Below are 23,181 nucleotides of genomic sequence, written 5' to 3'. Positions count from 1 at the left end.
AAGCTATGGACTAATTATTTACTCAAGACAGTGAATAAGGGTTCTCTGAGCACTGGAACCGTCGGTCTGTCAGATAAGAACCTACCTAGAAAGTAAATTTCAGCTGAGTATTCAGCTGACAAATCTGGTATTTCTTAGACAAATTCAGAAGATCTATTACTTTGCTTTTTTTTTTTTTCTATGTCAGCATCTAAAATGCTTCCTAAAATAAGGAAAAATAGAAAAAAAATTTCTCTGCTAAATCACATGAATGCCTGGCATGTATATTATGTATTTTCTTGGTTTTCTGAGCTTAAATTCAAAGACTCATCAATGCCCTTGCTCAAAACTAAGGGCGCAAAAAAGATATTGAAAGCCCATAATAACCAGGCTTTTCTCATGCACTAATTCCAGCTGTGATCATCTCAAAAGTAGTCTCGTTTGTAGAAAGACACTTACACCCTCCAGCTAATATGGAAAGGGGGTATAGGAAGCTCCTAATGCTCATTGTGCAAGGTTTGCCCGTTCTTCTGTCACTATTTCTTTCCTCAAATTCCACTGTCTATCTATTTATCTCCCTCTTTTATCCTTACATTCAGGGTTTTTTCCCCCCAACCCACTTTCCTACACAGTTTCTTATTGTCCTCTCCTTCCTCCTGTGACGTCTGCAGGCATAATCCTGCTCTCCAAAATATTTTGTGCTCTTGTGTTTTCTTTCTACTTACAAAAAAAGTGCCCTTTACAGAAGAAAGCTCTCACAAAAGCTATCTTCCCCCCGTGCTGCCTGCTTCCAGATTTCTGCCAAAGCTTTGACTTCTGTCCTGGCTGTGTATAGGGCAGGTTCAATAGCTACTGCCCGTTCCTCTGAACTACCTACCTCTTCTGAGAACTTACTTTCTAGAAAGCCTTTCAGCTATTTACTCTGTGCCCATGAAGCGTAATCCATTCGAGTCCTGAACATTGTAATTTATGCCTAAATTTAGAGCCAAACATTACAACTTTTTTTTTTTCTTCTTAAATCCTGTTTTCGGTTTGACTTCTCCAGGGGGGTAGTAGGCACCATGCACTAAATGAAGTAAATATTGAGTGATGGAGACCATTTGGGCATGATTGGAGCTATGATTGAACCCCATCTCTGCAAATAAAATGTTGGTAGAGCCACCAAGACTAAGAAAAACTGGTTTATTTCTGGGAATATATCCCAGGAACTGCATTTGGAACATAGGCGCTATTCTGAATGACTGTTCTAGCTGATTTTGCAGCACTTCATATATCTTTCCAAGAGCCTGGAAGAACTGCTTTAAAGCAGAAAGGAGTTCTCAGCCTCAGTGTAGCAAAGGTCAGGTTCTGCTGCATTTGAATATCTCTCCTTGATTACTTACCTGAGCATTTAGTGGCAGATTTGAATCGACATGGTATCTGAGGGCTGAACTGCCAAGACAGTAGACTTTTAAGCAAGACTTCTGCTTAAAAGGAATTAGTTATGGGCTTTTAGTTTGTAGGCACATAATTGAGCTGAAAGATGGTGCTATAGCCTTTTCTGAACTACTATTTCTTGTAAAATGTGCATAAGAAAGCTCTGGTTAATATAACTGAAGTTATGTAAGATGAAAATAAAAAAAGGGTGAGCCATGAAACAAGGTAGCGCTCAGTCCTGTATCTCTGTATGTTTAGATAATCCTGGAAAAGAGAGCAAAAAGATGAACCATGAAGAAAAGGAAGTTAATGCAGACCTTTATGGTAGAGTGCAGTGGGTGTTGGCTCAGAACCACAGTTCATTTGACTTGGACTTTAATGTTCTGAAGTGCTGTCCATGTCATTCTTGGTGAAGGTGCTTAGAAATATTTGAGGCCTAACCTGAATGTGAGAGGTGGTTTTTCTGTTACAAACCTGCAGTGGCTACATGAGGTGCAGTGTCAGGTGTGAGATTGTGATGAAACACTCCCCTGCAGCTCTGCAAAACCTGACAGCTTTTTGGGATGAGAGTGAATTGTACATAGAAGATCTCAAATTCTTCCCAAGGAATCTCAAAGGTAACTGAGGGCGAAGACGTTAAGTTAGTTATTGGGAGAGGATTTTGGTTTTATATCTTCTGTACAGGTTATTGCCATAATAGTAATCATTATTATGGATAGAAACAAATGCATTCAGGCTGCAGTTTTGACCCAGTGTGTTTTTCTGCTTTTTTTTTTTGCATTGATGCTTGCTAATATGATGCTTGTGTTGTGTGTTCTTATTTTTTCTCTCAGTAACAGTATATCTAATTATGCCCAATGGAAACAACAGGAAACGGCATGATCCAACTCTATGAGCAAACCAGTTTTCTAAGTTTTTGAATTATATATTAAATTGTTAACATGCATTATACTCTTGCTTTTCTCCCTGAGCTGCATCCCGTCACATCTCCTCTACATTTTCCTCTCACTCAGCTTATTATAGGCTGTTGTCCTCCCGATTCTACCTCAATGCTAGTCCCTTTCCTCTCTGTACTTTCCTAAACCATTGCTTCTCTTGTTCAGAAACCTTTGTTAGGTTCATGTCTGTGGCCACACTCAGAATTAATAAGCTGCAGTAAGTTAAAATGTCTGCCTCTCCTCTGGTCTTCTTTCTCTGTCTTCTGTGTCTTGGTTTTCCCACTGCCAACATGTAAGGGCAAACATCGTAGCCTTGTGTGTATTACACAGCATCTCATTACTTTGCATGTGGTAACTTCTATCTGAGTATTGGCCTATTCTTAGCAAATGTGTGTGTATGTGTGAAGACTTTTTAATTCTGATTTTGAAGAGGGATGGAATTGTAGAGAAATTTTTCTTTGTGTTGGAGAACTTCTAGGGGATTTTTGTGTTGTTTTTACAGACCCACCAATCTACGGGGCCTTATGCCTGTTCCCTGTAGGTCAAGCCTGTGCTGTGCTTTTTTGTTTCTACAAGGGAGTTTGAAGCATCTAGTTTTTCATTCATGGGTTAGAAACGTCCAGCATATATTACACTGGCTTAAGGGAATTTTGCTGAGACTGTGTATGTTTTTCATCACCTCTCTTCTTGTTTTCTATTTTTCCTTTTCTTGGTCTCTGCTGGTCAAATCTGAACTTAATACTTGAATCAAATTCTAACTCTGATGTTCAAAGTAGATTTGTGATTGGGCTGAAATAATTCATTTTGAACCCACCTAATCTACTTGCAAATTGTATTCTTGCCCTTTGTAGTGCAGCATTTCTGTCACCCAAGCAAGAAAAATAGATTTTCACATGCTTGGCCAATTCATGTAAGCCCCTGTTTAGTGAATAGGCCCTTTGGTGTGTCATTTTTTTTATGCTTGTTTGATGAACTTGAGGCATAGTTACTTTGAAGATTGGGCATTATCTACCTGCTCTGGGAACAATTCCATGAAAACTGAGATTGGATCTCTGGGTTGCTGACAAGCTAATTCTGGACATTATTTCAAGCCTCAAGGTCAGTGCGCCTTTCAACAGCAGAATAGAATTTCTGGTGCAATTGCCTCTCATTTTAAATAGGTCTCTCTAAATCTGAGCAATGCTTTCTTAGTGCTATGGGAATTCAAGCTTCTCATATGTGGTGTGAGAATACACTGTGTTTGTATACATATGCAATATATGCATTGGAGGAGTTTAAAGATACTGAGATAGGAAAGGCATAAGTCCTTCAAACTCTAGAGAGGTTACTACGTAACAGTGGACTTCTTCACCCTAATGAACCTCTGTCCAACCTTTGTATGAAAAAAACATCTTACTGTGTTATAGTAACTGACATGAATGAAACATGAAAAGCACATGTTTTCCGGGAGACAAATATGGGGAATTTCTTGAATGATTGTTTTTGTTATTTACAGGCAGTACTGCAGCAAGCCATCTATTGGCAGTTTCAGTGGGGAGGCAAAAGACTTCAAAGGACAGGGATGCTGAGCTTAGTTTCTCCAAAGAAACCAGAGGCTGAAGGGACCAGTGTGATGCACAGGTCCTGCTCTTCTCAGACTGCTTGGGGGAACGTTGACCCCCAGAATTCGCTCCTGGCAGCCGTGTGCAGTTAGGAGACTACTGCTGGCAGAAAGGACTATTGGATGTCTTCTGTACTGTCAAAACATGCTTTGCCCTTTCATTATTGCCAGTTAGTCTTGATCAAGTATTTAGGCAGAGTAGAACCCTGGGGTGTGTTGACAGTGTATAGAAATCTTATCTTGCAAGCAGAAAAACTGGCAAAGATGATATGAATAATAAATAAAAATTCACTCTCACCTCCGTTGTCAAACAAAGTAAATGCTGTTACTTGCAGACTGTCATGTCTTTTTCAGACTTTGTTATTTCTAGTACTGAGTTTCTGCAAAGAAATTGAAATAGGTGTTGAACTTGCTAGAGCTTTCAAACCTGTAAGGAGGCCATCTTCTTATGGAATGTCAAGAGGAGCTGGGCTGGCAGCCCCTGCCCTGTGAGGTCAGCATCCCTCAACAGGTACCGGATGTGCCAGGATCCACCTCTTTCTTGGGAAGTCAGCCAAGTGGCCTGAGCTTTCACACTGCAATCTCCCTTGCATCTCTGAATTATGAATAAACTCTGAGGTGTAAATACACTCATAGATAGTTGAGACCAAATAGAATTGTGACTAAAAAGACCAGCAGTTGGAAACCCTCCAGCTTTCAAGTAATGGGATTACAAACATAAACAGACTAATACCTAAAGCAAGAAATTTAGAAGTGTGGAGTAATTAATTTCCAGGCAATGAAGATACAATGTGTTAGGAGAGAGAGAAAAAGAGGACATGTCCTGCAAACCAAGAGATATGTATTGTGATACACTTGCTAAGCATGAAGGTGTGCGAATTGTTATCTCTTGCTGTGCTTTGGTTTCTTCAGGAAATAGGGAAAAATAGTAGTCAGATGAAATATGCCATGTCAATTATTTTTCTTTCTTATGAAAGATCCTTCCTCTCTATCCACACCCTGTAATGTGTGCCATGTTTTGCATGCTTTTTCTGAACCTGCTGACTTGCTGACCTTCTTCAGGCAAATAAAGGTCTGATGTAACTTCCCTTGAGTCCCATCTGATATAACTTCCTTTTGATCCCATTAGAGCTGTTTTATGATGACTGGAGGGACTGCTGCAAAGCTCCCAAAGTTCAGTTTCTTGTCTGACCACTGTAGACCCTGACTGTCTGGAAAATCAAAATTGTCTCTGGAGAGAATCTCTTTGCCTGTTGGAAAGTAGCAGAGAGTGGCATCTATATATAAACTTTAATAAAGGTCTTTTGAGCAGTATTAGGTGTTTATGGAATGTCTGTAATAGTTCATACTATGAAAGTACATGCTAACATTATCGCTACTACATTCAAACAAGGGGAAAGATACTACAATTTTTAATGAAGTGCTTATGGCTTTGTTGATTTGCAGGAGTGTCCAGCTCCCTGTCCTATGGGATTGCAGAGTTCCTGAAGAGGTGGTGTTTAGCTTGGGTCTGCATGTTCAGGCAGCTCTGGCTGAGGCTGAGATTATGGGCTGCTGGAATCTTGCCTTCAATCTTGCAAGATTTGAGTAGGAGGTGACAGAAATCTTGCAGGAGTAACTTTCTCCTTCATGGATGGCCCTGTCAACTGGGTGAGCTTTGTTAAGATAAGACTTTGGTTTGGCCATACTAGAACTAGATCTAGATTTCTTCTGAATAGAAGTCTGGACAAATTATAAACAAAGAAGCATGACACCTGGTTTTGAGGTTTTAAATTCAGGCTGTTCGTCCCAAAGTTTTCAAGAAGTTCAGATCTGAGGACTGGATTTCAGGAAATTTTCCTTTAGGGAGTGACTGTTTAAAGCATTGCAAGAGCCCTAGAAACCAGAGTTCTTTGTTCACAAGCCATGCACAGTGCAGACAACAGTAATAGCTGCAATACATTTCCTCATGAATTGCAAACAAGCTTAACCCTGAGTTGGAAAGACTGTACTCTGGAGAGGTGAAAGGAAATTCAATATCTGAGCTAAGTGTGTTCTGACTTCTCGAAAGAGAGACTGCCAACTGTACAAAGTTATGATGATGATGTGACAAAGACTGATTGTCCACTGAGGCTCCATGAGCCAATGACATTCATGGAGGACTGCAAAACAAGCAGTCCCACAGGGTGGGCGGCTTGCAGGTAGGCAGTAGGCCTTCATTATTCTTATCCCCACTATACTTGGATGCCTTGGAGAGCTTCAAGGTAAAACTTGTGATGTCTCTTTTACAATGATCTGTTTCTCTACATATTTTGAAATATCTAGTTCCAATGGTACTAAAAATTTGCTGTGACTGAGAACTTTTCCAATGCAAAGTACTTGTTAAAATATAACATGTGTCCAGACCAGACTTGAATAAGGATTGTACTATTATTCAAATTATATTGAAAGTTTGGCAATTTTCTTGAGCTTACAATGTAACTTTCCATTGAAGTCTAATTATAGACTTAAAAATAAAAAAACTCTTTCCTGTTTTATGAAGAATAATAGTGACGTTTACTAAGTCCAGCCTCTATTTTTGAAGTCAGATATTCAGGGATGTGTTACTATCTGCCTTTTTTTCTTCTACTTCTTTCTTTTCAACAAATAATTATAAAACCCAGTGTAATCTTTTCCAACCTGAGCAATGCCATTTCTATTTTTCAGCCCAAGCTTCATCACAGTCTGATAAATGTCCCTGCTGAAATATTTATGTTAGCTTTCTGGTAACAGTGTCTCCTTTGGTGTGGCTCTTGGTTTATATTCTTAGGGTAGGATATTTGCCCCTGACCTGTGTTTGTCTGCTCCAGCTGGAGGTGGATTTTGCATGGTGCTACTACTTCTGAATCTTTCTTTTTTGTTTGAGGGAAATGTCCTGCAGTAACAAGCAGGTGATGTTTTCTGATAAAGGGGGGGTACTTTCTCTTCTCTTGATACCAGTATTGTCTTCTCATCAGACATTTGGAGTATGAGGGTGGAAATGTTTTAATTTACATATTTCTAACAGCTACCTGTGCTACCAAACTCTTAATTTGGTGAAAGTTTGGGGTCTTTAGTGCTGCTGGTACCTGGGTTCCTAACCCAAAGCTGTTGTGTTTGAAAACATTTACATGTACTTTTGTGCCTGAGTTTATCCATTATATTAATTGATTTAATGCTATGTGAATAAACGTGCCATCAGGCAGAATGACATATACTGCATATATTCTCAGTATTTGTGAGTCTTTTGTTGAAAAACTACAAGATTAAATGAAAGTATCATAGGGAAAATTGTATGCATTCCTGCTTTTAGTTGCTCTTTCAGAAATTTCCCTAATTAAGGTGTTTTTAACTAAACAGCTGACTGATTTAAATTGTTTAAGGAGATTATTCTCACTCTGTCATTTGTGGAATAGAGGTGTGTTCCTGAAAAGTCTTCCATATCTGAGCAGCTCTGCTAACTTCAGCTTCTTGTGGGATGGGGCCTACAGTTTATTACTGCTAAATCAGATATAATGCTTGTTGAGCCCCTACTTAGAGGACATACTCTGGGAAACTGCTTTCTTAGATTGTGAACATCTTCACAACATTCTTTCTGTTCAAGTTTAGTTTATTATTTTATGGTTTTCCACTGCAAGTCAGATTTATACTGTGCAATTGTGTCCATCAGCACAAGGGCTTAAAGCCATTAGTACAAAATATTTTCTGTGAGTGTTTAATATACCAGATAGACTCAATCAGAAGTGGCTATTTAAATCCTTCTGCAGCAAATGGCAGACAGATTTTTCAAGGAAAGCTTGTGTATGAGCTTTCTTTTTTTCTGTTATTCATGTTTTCTTTGCCTGTTTTCACCTTAAATGTAAGAGGCCTGAAATTGTACATATGCGATGCCACAGCCATTTCTTTTTGGATCCATATATTCCTAATGGCCTGTGGGAAATTAATCAGCAGTAAAATCCTTAATCACAGTTATAGGGACTCAATAATTAAAGGCTCATTCCTTCTGACATAATATGGCTAGACAGGTACTTTTTCATTTGGTAACCCTGGATTCAGATCTTGAATCCATTATACTGGTCAATAAAATACTTTCTTGTAATGACATAAGGTTTTGCCATTACTGAAAGGGGGAGAAAATAGATGGAAAAAGAGCAAGTGAGTAGGATAGAAAAGGAAGGCTATGATATTTTCTTCTTAAAGAATTTATAAATGCTGGTGTGAGTCTTATTCAACATGAGGTATGTAAAAATATTAGAGACATTTTTTCTAAAGCTCATTTTTTTTCTCTTATAAATAGTCTACATTTTGTTTTAAAATCCTCTATCTTCCAGGTAGCTAAGACTTGGAACAGCTCAGTCTTAGGAATCTCTGTAGAGCTCATTTTTACAAAGAAACATGCAGTCTGATTTCAAAACAAAGGGTGGTGAACCAGTAGTAAAATCATGGAATAATGAGAAATTTAGCCATCATTATTCTTTTTTCTCAATCTTTGTATGCATTTGTGCTATTCTGTAAAAATGAACTAACACCATTAGAGATTTGTGCCTTCCCTTTAGTTACAGGCTGTTACTATGATTTATTTTATTGCTGCCATGCTGAGAGATCAGGATCCCCAAGTGCTGGGCACTGGGCAGTCAAAGGATGAAGTTAATTTCTTTGTTGAGGACATCATATTTTTTTGCTTCAAGCCCTCACTGAGGGGGATGTGGCCTTGCTGCTGAAGCTCCACAGAGAGATGCAGGCCTGTATTGTCACTGTTCTTAAAGAAGTCTGATCTCATATTCTTCCCTTGCCAGTAACCTAAGAAGTTCACCTAACTAAAGAGGGTAGCCTACAAACGTGTTGAAAGTGACATCTGAGGGTTTGTGAATGAATACGGGGGAGTTTCTGTGCATTAGTCCTAAAATCATGCCAGGGGAAAGAGAGTATGTTCTCTTCTGTCCTTCCAATGGGTACTGATGTCTGATTCTGATTTGAGCAGCTGAATGACTTGATAACCCATTAGCAAGCATTTGACCTACTATGTTCCCCATTTCCTTTTCCAGCTTTGACACTCTGTATAATTTATGTAGAGATTACACTTCTGTTGTAACTCAATTCCTGGTTTTGTTCCTTTTACAGAAATTAGTGCTGAAAGGCAGCGTACTGATGGAGGCTTGGAATAACCACGAAGCTATTTGTCTATTTAATATACATTTTTCAAAGATAGCATTTTAATGACTGGGAGAACACAATAGGGCTAACTGTATTTCAGAAGTTCAGCCCTGGTTTTCATACTCTTCAAATTTCAGGCTGCACCCTCTATGCTGAGTGATACTGCTAAAGAACTGTGAAATGGAGAGCTAACCTATTCCCCCTTCCCCCTCTCCCCTTTCCCCTCACAAAATAAAAAGCAGGGGAGAAAAAGAAAAACAATGCTACTCTGACTTATTTGTCTTTGTCTAGTTCCTCTGTCAGTAAGAGAGTGAAGCGAAACATTCAGAACAAAGTAACTTAAAAAATCAAAGGATTAAACCCCATATATGTGATCCTGATGAATTGGATGATTCAGAAGATGTTAACCAGAGCAACAGCTGTGATGGAAAGAGAGCCTGTAACAAGCAGGTTTTCTGATTTATCGGGGTAATCAAGCATACAATTGGGCAGGCACTGGGTGGTACAGGATACCAACATTTTTTTTGTGCTGCCTGGGAGATATATTTGAACCTCTAGGGAAGAATTGTCCCCTCCCCCAGAATTCCCTGGAGATTTTTTTTTTTTTTTACTTTTCCTGAAAATGAAAGCAGGGAACAAGCGTTTCCCTGAATTACATTTTAAATTGTCCTAAGTTTAAAATGGTCACTGCTTGTTTTTTACTGTTGGTAATGTAACTAGCCTCACAGGAGACTAATCCTGCTTGTTGAGGTCTCCATTCCCCAACATAAGGGAGGTAATAAGGGAAGGGAAACCAGCAAGTGTAAGTCTAGAGATGCTGGGCTGCTTAGAGATATCCAACAAATGTGCTGTGCTATTTTCAATGGTGTTTAGTTTGGTAGCAACTAATGGTCTCTGGATTGAAGACTTTTAAGAAAAGATGCCTCACCACAGCCCAAATATAACTCTTAAACCCACCTCTAATGCTATTTTCCTTGCCTGCTAGTGCAATGTCCAAACCTCTCTTTCATGTGTAAAGTCAATGGGAGCTTGATGCAGACAAAGTTTAACATTACTTGACTCTGCTCATGTTCTTAGAGATAACAATCTATGTTCAGAGTGGTGAGGCTGAGGCTTTCATCAAGTTTCATCAATTGTAATACACATTACGTTTTACTATGTTTTGCAAGCTTGCATGCGGGGAGCATTCCCTGCAGTACAGGCTTTATAGTGATACTCCCTGAAATCCTTCAGTTCCTCCCTGAAAAATATGAATTCTCTGTATTTATCAGTCTGGGAGTTTCTTCATGAAGAGCTGTTTTCTATTTGAGATCAAATCACAGAAGGGAAGTCTTATCAAGCTTTGGCAGGGCATTTTGAGTTTATCGATGTCTGGTTGCATCATCTATCTGTACCTCTTCACTGCTTCTGGGTATTTTCCAAGGTCCTCTCAGCAGCATGTAGTGCTCACCTTGGTTTCCATTGAGGTGATCCAAGTCCCATGCACACAGGATGTAGCACCTCGCAAAGCAGCCTCTGTGCAAAACCACCCATCACTGGTAAATCCCAACCACTTGTCACTATAAGGAAGAAAGCATTCAAGTACATCTCCTCGAACTTTTGTTTCCATCAGTATCCTAATTTTGGTCTTAGTCTTATGATCTTTCTCTGTAGCGCTTTTGTCTGTTTTATGTTTGTTAAGAAAATAATTCTTGTTTGCTTGTTGCGAGAAAGAAGTTCACTGCACACAGGAATATCTGTTTGATTTCCTGATGTGGCTCCTGAAGCCAGAGCAAGAAAATGCTGATAGAGCCTCTTGAGATGATTATCACAGGGAAGAAGTCTTTTCTGTTGTGCGTGCATGTATTTGCCCAGATTTACTTAGTTTTTAAAATTATTATTATTATTTTAGCATTATAGGGCCCTTAGAACACAATTTTAGTGGTGGTTTTCTTTGTTGTTATTGTTGTTTTTAACGACTTGCATGTTGTTGTGGTCAAGAATTCTTCTGCAAGTGTTTCAACAAAGTTGTTACCAAGTTGTGAGTTGAATACCATTTCTGTTCCCTAACTGGATGCAAATTCAAAACCATTGCCTATTCCTAGCTTTCGCCATTTGCTCTTTCTGCTGTTGTGTTTTCTGCAGTTACTCATGTAAGATTAATTTTGCTATGCTGGAGAGTCCAGCCACTGGCTGAGCAGCTATTCCATTAGCCTGAACTCAGGATCTCCTTAAATGAAACCTCTCAAAAATAATATTGAAATAATATCAGAGAGCATCCAAATAAGCAAAAGAAATAAAAAAACAAATGAAGAAAACAGATTGCCTTCTGTGCCTTCAGGTGGAGCAAATCTGGACTTCAGTAAATACTTTCCCTGAGTTTGTGATTTCATAGCTGAGCACTCTCAGCAGAACCACATGTTTGCCAGCTTTTTACCAGCCCTAAACTACTCCTTTCTCCCCTGAGCCTCTCTACAATTCAAGCACCCCTAAGTAAAATCCCCTTAAACCACTGTGGTTGCCTGCCTGGCTGCAACTCTTACATCCACTTTTCCCTCTGCTGCTGATGTTTGCACTGGCTCTTTCCATCTCTTTGGCCATTCTGGACAACTGAGCCCACCTATTTGTCCACATTTCACCGCAGAAAGCCGTTCCCCATCTTCTGGGTGTTGTTCTGGTAGCAATTTAAGGAAACCTGGCTGCCAGCTGGGACTTCCAAGGAAGAAAAATAAGATGTGTCTGAGAGAAAACAGGTGCACTGCTGCTCTGAGCTTGGTGAGCTCTAACAATGCATCTGATGGAGCAGCAAAAATATTTTGGGTAACCTTAAGAAAAGCTGTCTCCTGCACTACATTATCATTAGTAATGGCACATTCCTGGTTTCAGTAAGTATATCAAGGATGTTTATTTTAAGGAGAAAGGGCACAGTTTATTTTGCACAGACCATGTTTGGGAATGTTTGTCATGATGTGTCAGTGACAATCTGAAAGCCCTAATGCTGCCCTCTTTGCATATCCCTGACTCCCTTGGCTCCCATGAGTTTGCATTCTTGGTATTGAACATGTCTTTCCCAGTGAAATGTTGGTAATATTTTTAACAAAAAGAGCCTGCATATAATTGATATCTACAAGAAACTGAGCTCCAAAAGCATGTTTTAACCTGTGTGTTTTGTAAACACAACATGAAAAATTTACAGAGAATTTCTGTTACATCCTGAGGCAACAATGAGTCTTTTCCAAAGTAAATGCTAGCGAGCTCTATGGTGTATAAGGAAGAGAAAGTGAACAAAGAGAAGCCAGATGGGAATGTAGTAGCAGAATGTGCAATTAATAGGTCTTGTGCACCTAGCAAAAACTACTTACTCTCCTGTGGCTGCAAGACAGACTGCCTCATGGAGGCACAGCATATACCGTCTTCAGAAGGGTTTCATGCTAGTTTAGGGACTTCATTTTCCTGAACAGCAGAAGGTACATTGACATGGACTGTTGCTAGCACAGATGTATCAGTCCCTGAAGTCCCACCAGTGTAACACTGTCAGCTACAGGATGTGCTTTTTCCATGCCCTGAGCTGACCTGGGGTGTGCAAAACTTTGGCAAAGCTTTACAGTGTAGTCATGGCCTAAGGCAGGTATATTTTGCTAAATACAGTGTTTAATGAGACAGCCAAATGAGTGTAATACACAGAGAGTTCAGCAAAACCCCTAAGGGCTGGGGTCCTAGGAATGTGCTGTGATGTAGCAAAACGAGCTAGCGATCCTTTTCATCCACCTCCCTTGTTAGACTCAGCTCGGCTTCTCTGGGGATGCAGCAGGGAGAGGCTCACAGCACACGGAAATCCACAGAGCTGTTTTTCTCCCTAGGCATTTAATGGTGCCTCTCTGCAATGATCAAGTGGTGTCCTTCTGTTCTGGTGCACAGTCCACTGTGGCCAAGAGGAAGGGCCGCAAGACACTGCTGTACCTGGTGTGGACAGCAGAGCAGTGCAGAATGGGGAAAAGAGTGTGCGGTATGATGGAAGAGGGCTGTCTGGAGCAGGGCAGGTTGTGTTGACTGAGGGATGGGACACTGGTTCAGAGGGACCATGGCCAAGTGAGTACTACAGACAGGTGGCTCAGCTGTGAATTCACTCTCTTGTTACGAGCACCTGGTATGAAATAGTTTATGTGGGATCCCAAAATTTGTATGCTGTAATTTGGCACAACTATGGAACAATCCAGTATGTAAATTTTTGTTATAAACATGGTTATTCTGACAATTTTATTTACTGGTTTGAAAAGTTTTAGTCTTGAGTACCTGAGGCTGCATATTACTGTATTCCCCTAAAATGTTGTGCTACCATCATTACAAATTCTGTACTTCTCTGTGTAAATTAACCTGCATCTCTGCACAGATGAGTGTCATGTCATACAAACAGACAACTCAAAAATGCTATAACCCTAGAACTTCTACAATTAGAAATATGAAGAAAAGACTGACAAGTGGATTTCTAAAGGGTTCTGAAGAACAGGAGAAGGTTTGTGGGAGGGTCTTTTTATCTTATTTATATATTTATTTATTTAAAGGGGGCAAATCCTTTTATGTTTTTTTTTCATAGAAAAGCTGTTCACCAGTCTTGCGGTTTGTGGATGAGGACAAGAACTCATTGATCTGTACGCTGGAGGGAATGCTCTGATCACTGGGTAAGACTTGCCTGTGTTTAGCACCTGCTGGCAGATGCAGCACCTTTTAAACAACTCAGAAAATTACACTTGATTGAATTTTCTTTCATTTCTAGATAAAGTTCTTTTCTCCTCTTCTACAGCTTTTGTTCTTTCAGATAGACATAATCATAGATTAGAACCATTAGAAACATACGGTCTGAGAGGCCTCCTGGATCAGACCACACCCAGCAGGTTTCTCTGTTACTGGCAACAGTTTAAACTACAAGGAGACTGTAATGGGAATGCTAAGAGCTGCAGTCCTAAATACTGAGCTGTCTGAGCAAAATCTCTTTGAATGTAAGATAAATTAGTTCCATTTCATCAAGGAGATAAGAAAATAAACATGATCATTCCTTGGCTCTGAGATGCTTTTTATTCAACAAAGTAATCTCTGTTTAGAAAGACGTTTAGAGCTTGCCTGCTTGACAGTAGCTTGCTCTCTGACACTCATCTTTAGATTGTAAGAAATAATAATTAATGCTATTTGTTTTGTAGAATTTGAAAATGTGTTGAGTGATGACACTGTGAAACGAACAGGCGTTCCAGCCAGCAGGCAGTCCTGGAGGATGGTGTCATAGCCCTGCAGTAGGCAAAGGTGCATGCTAAGGCTGGGGAGGAAGATTAAGTCTGAAGTGCTGCTTTTTTGGCTCCTCCTTCTCTCATTTCTGCTCTGTGAGTACAGCCTAAAACTGATCCCGTTCTAATCCTATAAACTACCATACAGTTTATTTCTGTCACACACATGTAGTCTTGCCAATAACAGAGGAATTGTAAGCTTATTTTAAGACTAAAAAAATATATGGTGCAACTTTGTATCATGATAGCATCCAAGGACTGTCCGGGATGAGGGCTTCATCTATTACACTCTGAATGCATTATGAGTTGAACAATTTGTGTTGTTGATCCTCTGAGAAACGTCAATCCAAGATGCTACAAGCTGTAGGAGGAGAAGGGAGGGTAAAGTGTTGTGTAGTCTGCATAATACTAGAAAGGAGACAAAAGGATATATGCTAAAAACACCACCTAGAACTATTTGGGCAAGTAACTGAAAGATAAGACTTGGAACAGAGGAAAAAAAACTTCTTTGTTTAACTGAACACTAAAGACACCTGAAAGATCTGGAGTTGATGTGGTGTTGGGGTGGGAGGAGGCTTGCACAGTTATCATTGGGATCTTTACTTCCTAAACTATGTTTATTTGGTGGGATATTTCTGATACAAGCTTGCTCTCAAAAAATGAATTCAACTTATTTGAAAAAGTTGGCTACATGAGAATTGTATACTTACGTGGCCCTACTGTTTCTCAGGGCAGTTGACCTACATGTGACAGCCTAACTGTCAGTGGTTGTGATTGCAAAACAAGCCAGAGAAGAAATGAAGAAACACCTTAAGCTGAGGTTGTGGGATGGGAATGACAGAGAATTACTGGTTTGTCCCATAGTACAAAAATGTCTCTCTTTGTCACATCTTCTACTTAAAGGCAGTATTGTTCTGCAGGCACTCAAATGAAAATGCAGAAATGAAAAGTCAGAAAGGCAGTTAAGTGTTCTGTGCATGGATGTTACTGCCACCTCCAGAAGAAAAAAGGAACGCTTAATCACAGTCATCAATTTATAAGATTTGGCTAATGAGACTCTCCTTCAACCTGAGCACTTCCACAGGAACAGGAGAAGGATATTCAAAATCTTTCTGTCTCCTGGGAAGTCCATGGAGTTGGAAGCAGCATCATGGAAATCTTGGTTGGCTATGTAGTATTCAGCAGAGTCACAGATGAGCTTCCAGGAAACCTTTACAGCTTTTGTAATGAAAATAGCATTCCTATATAACTTTGTTTATGGTGAGACCCCGCAGTGAATTGTTTGGGTTTTGTCTGTAAAATTTCTAGCCAGTCGGTCTTGCAAAGGACAAGTGCAAGTTGGAGCCTTGCAGCATTTAAACACTGGGAGAAGGAAATAATATTTGAAGAGAAATTGTATTTTGGGCCCAGCAAGTTTGACATTGAGTAGTGCTGCCAGAGTTTTTAATATTATTGAATTCAACAACCTTTTCCATCAAATTCCAGAATCATCTGGAACATTCCCTCTTACGTGAAATAAATGCTTGCATGCTGCCAGGTGATTAACAATGTTTGCTGAGATGTGAGGGTATCTCAGGAGACTCTGCTTTGTTTTGCTACTGTAATTTCCAGTAAAGATTTGGTCAAGACTTGAAACTGTCTCAAATGATGTATTTTGCAGCTTTAAGTTAAAATTCAGACCTGCCAAACGGTTCTTGATTGTTACTTTTTCTGGCTGAAACCACCTAATTTTTCCACTGTGCTTTGTACTTCTAGTTATGGATGACCATTTTATCTCTCTGGCTTCAGAAAAGACAAACACTGTATCACTTCCTAAGTGCAAGGGGGAAAAAAAACCTACTAAAATATAAGAGAAAATTTTCAAAGGATTACAAATTAGCCAGATATTGTACAAATAAACACTGAAAGTGCAGAACCTAGTGGAAAGATTTGCAGCCTAAGTGAGCCAAACCATTGATTACGTTTAAAAGAAAGGGTAGAGGTGGAGAAATTAATGGTTCTGAGGAGGATCTAAGTTGAGAGGGCATTTGGCGGACAAAATGAAAGACTAATCAAGCATAAAGAGCAGCAAAAAGTCACGAAATAAATGGAGGAAGAAGCAAACTTACGGAGGGAGAAATGGGAAGACTGTAAGAAATAAAAGTAGAAATGAAATTAAGGATACTTGGACTCTGTAAGGGACATCAGGCAGACTGATAGCTAATGTGGTGTATTCGTTACCAATTTATTGCAAATGCAGGATGTCATTGCCAGATGACTAAGTTCTCTTAAAGTTATGAGCCACATGCAGCGCCAGTGCAGCACCTGCTGATTTTGTCAACGTGGGGGGATGCTTAAATAGCACTGTGTCCTCAGCATTTTAAACTGTGCAACCCTCTCTGTTCTGGTCCATACTGCTCTGCAGAATTTGTGGTCTAATGGGCATGATCAACAACTGTGCTTGCAGTGTTTTAGCTGCCAGTATATTGGGTTCACCAAGCACCCGAGATACTTTTACAGTGGGACTGTTTTGATTTCAGTGTTGATTATATCATACTCTCAAAATCACTTTGAAAAGCTTCCGAGTATAGGCATTCTCTGCTTTTGTGGAATAAATACATGTGCATGGGAAGCAGTGGAAAACTGCAGTCATAAATATGACAGGAGGGTGAACTGCAGCAGTGTTTGTTTCACAGAATCATAGAATCATAGAATAGTTAGGGTTGGAAGGGGCCTTAAACATCATCTAGTTCCAACTCCCCTGCCATGGGGGATTTCACTGATCCAGAAACATGATCACCAAACGCCACTGATAAATACGTTAAGTATGTGTGTGCATGTGCATGCACGTGAGCATTTATATATTTATAGTGAACCTCTAACAGAAACAGCATAAATGTCATAACTAATGACTCTAGCAGTGCTGAAATATAAACATATCGGGTAAGAAACTATAAGTTGCATGTCTCCGTTGTGTGTGTGTGTGTACTTACGTATAACACATTACACTGAATGGATTTTTTTCAGGGTGGTAAGCCATTTTTTTAGGTTCTAAAAGTTCCTAGACTGTAAAGTGTAATTAATAATATGTAGAATTCTTGTTTTCATTACAGGAAGCTTTTATTATTCTTCTTTCTATTTCAAGATGTGTTTAATTTGTTTTGTATGGTACAAAACCCGTACTTCTTGTGAGTGTGAGTAGCAATGGCTTTGTTGGTTTCTGTAAGAAAAAGAAAAAGAACAAATAAAAACCTCTGCATTGGTAGCCGAATGGAAGACTTATTAGAAGAATTTTTAGCTATGATTTTTGAAAATGTGAAAAACTAGGCAATATTTAGATTTTTAAAATCAAGTCAGTAAAATTAGTTAAATCATTTTGTCACTTTTACCTTTTCAGAGCTGAGATAGTTAAAGTGATTTAAGCATTATTTATGTAAAAGAAGTGCGCTTGGAATGAAAAAACATCAGATGCATTTTAACATTGCTGTGTTCTAGGCTATGTAGACATAGGTTTATGAAGAAAATGATGACTGATACTAGTAATTTCAAGAACCGCTTCTTCCATATATTAACCTTCAGCTGGAAGCAGTATTTTTCATTCTTCTTCTAGTGAGAGCATAGTTTTGTGTTTTAACTGCACAGAGTATGAATTACCTTGCCCTAATTGAAATTCATGTATGTAATTGCAGCACTGGCATGGTGAACACCCATGTGCACAGGAATTGCACAGCAAATAAGAATAATTCTTCTGAGCAGTGTTGAGATGTGACCTCATTCTGAGACTGCACAGAGATTATTTGTGTCATGGTACAAGCAACTTCTGAGGAAAAGTGAAAAGACAGCAGGAAAGCTGACAGGTCTTGCTCTTTCTATAGCATTTAGGGTTTGGAGGTTCCCAATGCGAACCCAGTCGCTCAGTCAGGAAGTTTTCTGGGATGAAAGGCCTTAGATAGAATGAGTGTTTTTATTATTTTCATAGTAGACTTAGGTATTCAAGAGATTAGTTGCTGTAGGGGAACTTAAGAAAGTTACATTGAAAAGACAGCTAAATTTGCTTGAAAAATGACAACATGAATTAGGAAAGAGCAAATTCCTAAAATTTTGTTGAAGTGCTGCAATGCCAGACAACCTCCCAGAGGAATCACGGGCAGCAAAAATGTGACATCGAAGACAGATAAACTGAGGAACAACCTCAAAGAGATCCTCTGTGAGAAGAGCCAATTTAGTTTTCCATGTCAAAATCTACATAAAGCTCTCAACAGCTTTCATTGCAGAACACGTGCAAGTGAAATTGTAGTCTCTCGGACATGAGCCAGCGTGGAGAGGGGCACTGCAGCAATCTGCACTGGCAAGAGCAGGAAGAGATGTACCAGTGGAATAGGCGTGAACATGCCGTGGGGAGCACTATGCTACTAAATAGCTTTCTGTCTAGTTACAGTGTCTCACCTATTTTTAAGTGTTTCATGGAAGTGCTAAGGACAAGCAATATAAAAGAGAAAGAATGTAAATATTATGGTTCAGAGATATCAGCCCCAGTCCAAGTGAAAATGCCTGACTTTCAGTGAAAGCCTTGAGGGGCTTCTAGTTCAAAGGATCTCAGTGTTGTGGAGAGGCAGATATGTACATTACTGTTTCTCTATCAGCCACCCTTTGTTGATGTCAGATAAGTTAAAACAACGAAGAGCATCCCTCCTAAGCAGTTCTGAGAGGACAAACATTGGCATGGGAAAGAGCAGCTATGAGGTGGTAAATACTTTTTCAAATGACAAGATAATATGAGGTTGGAAGTGTCAGTGTCAAAACAGCTTTTGCTCATGTCTCAGACCTTCTGATGCAATCGGCTATTTCAATTCATGATAAAATACTTAGGAAAAAAAACCTCACCGTTTTAAGGCTTTATTTTAGGAGGGCTTTTTCTCTTCGTGAACGTAGTGATCTTGTTGTGGTTTTATCTTTCAGGATTAAAGGACTACTGGCAGATAGTTAGGACTTTGCTTTTTGTTTTGCTTTTTACAGAGTCTGATATGAGTGGGAATATCTGTGAGTTAGAAAATGTATCCAAAAGACCGCTGGAAACTGCATATTTTTATTTAAACTCAATCCTGCTGTGTTTAGTGTCAGAGCTATAAAGTGAACCTTGTATGAACAGTAAGTGAAGCAGAAAACTAGAATTTGACTTTCCCGAAACAGTGAACAGCAAAATCAAGTGAGATCCTGAAAGTAAAAATGTGAATGCTTAAAATGTTTTGGGCTTAATCACAATTTTCATTGTTAAGGGCTTACTTTAAAAACTACACTGTTTGCTACAATAGCATTTTATGTATCCACAAACTAAAAAGCATCTTGCATACATTCCAGTCAATTAATTCTTTGCTGAAGCAGTCTAAGCGTAAGTTCAAAGATTTTGTTGCTTTTCTGATTTATTTCTCTCCTCTGGCTTTGCATAAGCTCTCTGTGTTAACAATGTTAAAAAGCTTTCTAATTTGCCATTAGTGAATCATAGCAAGGAGAAGGAAGAGTTGGCATGAATAGCTTTAAATGAGCAGGTATGTGTTTCTTTTTTATTTCTCAGCCAGGGCTTTGTCAGAGTGGAGGAGCTGAGACTGGTTTGTATTCAGACAGGCTGTTGAAGTTCCAGTCTGGTTTTCTAATTTAGAAGTGCTACTGGAGGACATAAATGGTAGGAATAACTGTAAATTCTATGTGAAAAAAAAATAAAATGGAAGGGAATCCTTGAGACTGTAAGAAAAGATCTAAAGTGCTCCTTTAAAATCTAGAACAGCTTGAAATCTTATTGTACTCCCAGTTCGAGTGTTTTGCTTATATTTAAGTGGGTATTTTTCTCACTGATGCACTGTTTAAACTCACCTTACGATATTTATTTGCCATCTAGTTCAAATCAAGGAAAAGGAAAAGACTGAAAGGTAATCGGTGAGCTACCCTTGAGAAAATACAGTCCTGACAGACTAGCCAAAGCCAACAAGAAAGGGTTAATTCTTTATTTGCGGTTTTGGAATTCTTGTTATTTTTTAAAAGTTTTGGAGTTTAAGTTTGTAAGAAAACTAAGTAGAATCTGTGCTGCCAAGTGCTTTAGCTATTGTCATTCCCTCCTCTAGCAATCCATTCTTTCAGTATCTGCCACTTCCTTCTTCTCCCTAAAAACAATGTACAAAAAATAGTATTTAAAGTTTATATATTTGAAAGGCTGACCAGGTCCTGTCCTGTGATCATGTTGTGTCATCTGCTGGGTTGCTTTGTCTGTCTGTGCTCATCATTATGCCACAGAGGACCCCCATGCACAGCCTGCTCCAGAGGCTGTAGATTGAGGAGGATTGTCCAGCTCCTCAAACAGAACTACTTTGCCCTTTTGTTCCCCATGATGCCTGAAATGAATGCTTGATGGGGTTAGTGGTGTGGAGTGCTGTGTTCACCCACGTTAGCTCCCTTCCATCCTGATCCTCTTAAAAGGGTAGATATTTGATCTGCAGCAAAAGAATGATTAGTCTTTCCAGAGCCCTTCTCATCAGTGAGAAGCCTTCACAGGAGAAAATGTTGAGGATGAGGGCAGGTAGTGACAATACAGGTTTGGGGAAAATATTGGTGCTATTGTGTTTGTTTCTTTTATTCCCCCACCCTATTTTTTCCCCTGCGCAGTTTGAATGGAGAGGAACAGAGGAGACTTATTAGGGAAATCTGTAGCCAGAGTGCCCTACTGCTTTACCACAGGCTCTGGGGACACATACTTAAAAAAGTAAGGTGATGTCAGTTTATCTTGTTTCTCAGCTAACCTGTCACAGAAGGCCACCTAAATATTTGAAAAGTACTGAGTTTATTTGAAAAACATTGTCCGGCAATGGATTGCATTGGAAGAGGGTCTAACTGGGCTGGAGGTGGGGGCAGGACTCTGAGCTGTCTTAGCTGGTGGAAGACAGTGGGGAAGGAAAAAAACTGCCCTACCTGCTAAAATGCCATGTTGACTCAGACTGGTCCCATGTAAACTGTCAGAGTTCCCAAGTACTGGCTTTTATTCTGTGCTTCAAGTGAGACCAAAGGATGGAAAATTGGTTGTCTGAGTTATTTTTAGGTTTTTATTATGTTCAGGAATTAATTTGGATGACAACAATGGTGTTTTTAATGCAACAAGTAGAATTAAATAAGCAGTCTGGCAGAAGATCTGAGAAGCAGAAGGTGAAAATAAATAAAATGGAGCAGTGAAGAATGCAGAAAGAAACAGAAAGTGTTCAAAGGCATGTAAACGCGATGAAGGCTGAAGCCAAATTCATATGCAAACATCTAAGCTACAAATCCTCTTCCCTCCTTTTTTTTCCCCTCTCTTGACCATGTGTGTGTACAGCCCCCTCCACCCTTTGCTTTTACTCTTATGACAAGAATTTAAGTGATGGAACAGAGGAAAAATGAGGCAGATGTGACTATGTGGGAAGTTGCTTTGCCACTCAGTTGTGGATGGGAACCACATCTTTTTAGGTAGTTTGTGGGAGGGGGATTTATTCTTCCAGCATTTTGGAAAGACTTATGACTCCACCTGGATTTATGCACAATAGCTTTCCTGTCTGTACTCTTTATCTTTCTTAGAGAGCTCTCTGACTAAGTTATTTTCCTCCTGGGATGTATAAAGTATACTCTCACCTACACCGGGATAAGAGGCGCTCGAATACCAAGGCCTCTGTTGAAGGCCTTTTGCAAGCATTGTCTGTTCCCATCAAATTTCACCTGGAGCTCATCTGTAGGGTCTTACTCAGGTTGGGTAATGCGGCAGGGCATTATAAATTCAAAATGCTACATCTGTGTGCTATGATACTCATAGGAAGTTCATGCCAAGACTCCAAACTAGCAACCCATTTAAGTTGTTTAATTGTAATGATTTTTAAGTCATCTCACTGAAGGCAGTGGTACGGTGCCTGAGCTTAAAGCTGAAATCATGCTTGAAGTGCTTTACTGGCTTAAAGCCCAAGCTGGCTTTCAGTGCATTATAGGCAGCCTTTCCTGGGATGATGGTGAATTAGAATTGTGCTAAGGTATTTCTAGCAAGATGAAAAACTGCCTCACATCTAAAGGCTTTATTGCTTTTCCCACTTTCTATGAACTTTCTATGAAAAATGAGGCCATTTCTATAAAAAAATGGCACTTGAGAATATGACATTTCCAGAAGAAGTGAGGAACCCTTTTCCAACAGAAGTTGGATGCATAGTAAACAATCATTTTTGAAAAAAGCAATGCTGTCTCTGGAAACAATTGTCCTATGTGAAGATTTGGACCTGCAAAATTAACTAAATGCTGTTAACAATGTCTCATTCTAAATTAAAATAACCTTAGTGCCCCAATCCTATAGTGAGGTCTGCCCAGAGCCAGTATGATAAGGCTTCAGAGATGCCTGTGGGTCTGCATGTCTGGATCCATTTGCTGCTGGGGGTCTCTGTACAATGAGATGATGTGTATGCATTGTTCTCGGTGCCTGTTAACGGTTGTCTTCACATTATCTCAATACAGGACTGCTTAGTGGGTTCATCCAAAATCCTGCTCCTGAAGAAGAGATTGGTTGGTGTTTACAGAACAGAATGTAAGTCATGGCCATTGGTTAAACGGTATCTGATAGTTCCTGTTCTTCTCATGTTTCTCCAGACAGATTTGCCCTGCTACAGGCAGGATACTCCTAAAGAGCCATGTTCTGTAGTTTGTAGTTGCATAGCAAGTAATTTGAAATGATGTAATTTATTTAATGCCATTTCACCACTTAGTTTGCAGAACCTCTGTGAAAAATACTACAAGTGCCTTGACCTTGTTTTTTTCAGATTTGTTTTGAACAACATGTCTGGAACATGTTTCATGTTTTATTTCCTCTGTG

The 23,181-nt window shown here is 39.5% G+C and overlaps 1 long non-coding RNA gene across 2 annotated transcripts in view; it reads left to right on the top strand.

The window, feature by feature from the left end:
- The window catches only part of LOC128853221 (uncharacterized), a 77,055-nt gene that overhangs the window by 10,566 nt on the left and 43,308 nt on the right, over window positions 1-23,181 (top strand). For both annotated transcript variants that reach the window (XR_008451564.1, XR_008451563.1), the window contains exons 2-4: window positions 13,658-13,742; window positions 14,259-14,435; window positions 22,827-22,896. This is a non-coding gene — a long non-coding RNA (uncharacterized LOC128853221). The remainder of the gene's footprint in view (window positions 1-13,657; window positions 13,743-14,258; window positions 14,436-22,826; window positions 22,897-23,181) is intronic.

This window comes from Cuculus canorus, chromosome 10 (assembly GCF_017976375.1).
Source record: "Cuculus canorus isolate bCucCan1 chromosome 10, bCucCan1.pri, whole genome shotgun sequence".
In the NCBI taxonomy this organism is placed as follows: domain Eukaryota; kingdom Metazoa; phylum Chordata; class Aves; order Cuculiformes; family Cuculidae; genus Cuculus; species Cuculus canorus.
This window is presented reverse-complemented; position numbering and strand designations above follow the sequence as displayed.